The 2221-nt window shown below is 29.6% G+C and overlaps 1 pseudogene; it reads left to right on the forward strand.

The window, feature by feature from the left end:
* The first annotated feature begins 252 nt into the window (after positions 1-252).
* Positions 253-368, forward strand: LOC145292497 (U2 spliceosomal RNA; annotated as a pseudogene).
* Positions 369-2221: the final 1853 nt, after the last annotated feature.

Below are 2221 nucleotides of genomic sequence, written 5' to 3' on the forward strand. Positions count from 1 at the left end.
AGAAGGTCGGAAGTTACATCGACTAAAACATTGTGAAAATCACACTCAAGATGAGAACAGTATTCCTAATAATCATTATATTATTACGCTTTATCGCTCCGTCCGTTATCATGATGTGTCACAGCATTGCTGTGCATCCCTAAAAAAGGAAAGTGGAATATTCCAAATAAACCTTGTCACCCTTGAAAAGGAAATTAAAAAAAAAAAAAAAAAAATTGGTGTCGCTGTTGAGGCAAAGTTAATAAAAATGATTTGTCTTTCTTGGCCTTTTGGCTAAGATCAAAGTGTAGTATCTGGTCTTCAGGTGCTACATTTCAATTTCTTCTCTTTCAGTGGAAGAGAAATCCTTTACGACTAAGACAATTTTTTCTCTACATTAAAAACCGACCCTGGTGTCTAAATCTGTCCCGTGGAGAGGCATTGTGAATAGGTACTATGTTTAATGTAACGAAGTTTTAATATTAAAAAAGTAACTGGAAAAAGTTATTTCTGACTTAATTAGAAAATGCCCTGGAAATGTCTCTTCTGATTAATGTCCGTTCTGATTATTTTTTTTTTTTTTTGTTTACTTGCCTTCCCACAAGGACGGAATTGGACATGAGGTAGCAGTATCAGAATTTTGAGGGAATTTTCAGCCGAGTCGCCATTTTGAATATACACCTATATTTCTATCAGATTTTAATAATATGAAAACGTAATTTAAACCCGTAAATTTTATTTCAATAAAACGAGCAAAGACCAAATTTTAATATCATAAAAGCTTTAATAGAGAAATAAACAATTTTATTTATTTTTCCTTCGATTTCTTCACTTAACATTACACGGATTGTCGATTAACATATTACTTGAATCTTACGATAATTATTTTAACTGCAAAATAAAGAACTTACCTGGTTAATGAGTAAGATATGCTTTCTTTTAATCTTCCTGTGTGAGAATTTATTCATATTTATGTATTGTAATCCATGTATTTTTTAAATGGAAGGATTTTTCCAACACACATAGCGACAACGCGTGTCTTTCAAGAAGGTTTTAAAGACACCGGAATTGAAAATTATCAGTTACTTATGTACGGAAGCCTATAAGTGTAAAAAAAACACTAATTCAGAAACCTTAATAACTTGTCCTTTTTTTTTTTATTTTTGCGCCTTTACGCTATCATACATGAAAACTGGGATTTTCATTTTTGTATTTACACGGATTACGAAATGACGAAGATATGCAATGTTATTTTTTTTTTTAATATCTTAAAGAAATACCTGAATTTTTTATTTATTATACTATAAATCTGCATTATCGGGTTTCGTCTTTTTTTTTTTTTATATCGAAAAAAAGGAAACCAGGAATTAAATATAAAAATATACACTGACCGACCATTAATGACTGGAAAAATCTAAACAAAAATTAAGCTTCCACGTAAAAAAAAAAACAAAGAAAAACACGTGGTTATCGAAAAAAGAAGGATTTACATTTTGGACTTTACCGGTAAATTTACAGATAAGTGATATTTTTTTGTTGTTTTAAATTTGAGTATTTTATTTATTCATGTTTTATCTTCAATTTGTGATATATAAAACGTGCCGACCAAAATTAATTATAAAAATTCTCATAGACATTTCAAAATGGTGGGGTGAATTTATAAAACAATGTTTGTCTAAAATATTATATTCAGTTTATCGGAAAGAGCATAAAATTTTACATTCACCCTGAAAAAAACGTAACAATTGAACGAATAGGAAAATTTTGATAGATTTTTAAAGTTTAAAAATTGAAAAATATTCATCTCATAAAAATCAATTGATTTCACTACGTAACAAAATGGCTCCCCAGAGCGCACACACGCACTTTGTAAACAATGTTTTTTAAACAATGAAAAATAATATTTCTATTATTTTTTAAACAACTTAAATAGTTTATTTTGGAAGCATATTCTATAAAGAAAATAAATAACCCACTTTAGAAAGAGAAATTACGAGTTTTCTATATTTTATTCGTAGTTTTCTGTTAGGGGTGTCAAAAATTCCCCCAAAATTCTGATACTGCTAGACATGAGGTCGGTTATAAATTTAGGGGGAAACCAGCTCCCCAAAAGGGGCACTCTGGTCAATAACAAAAATAAAACTTGTATCAGTAGTGAAGGATTTCTCCTCCATTAACAAAGACTACAAAGGGGAGGGGATTTAAGTCACTAGAATGCTGAAACTGATACTATACTCAAAAA

This window comes from Euprymna scolopes, chromosome 13 (assembly GCF_053919585.1).
Source record: "Euprymna scolopes isolate OS-2025 chromosome 13, ASM5391958v1, whole genome shotgun sequence".
In the NCBI taxonomy this organism is placed as follows: Eukaryota; Metazoa; Mollusca; class Cephalopoda; order Sepiida; family Sepiolidae; genus Euprymna; species Euprymna scolopes.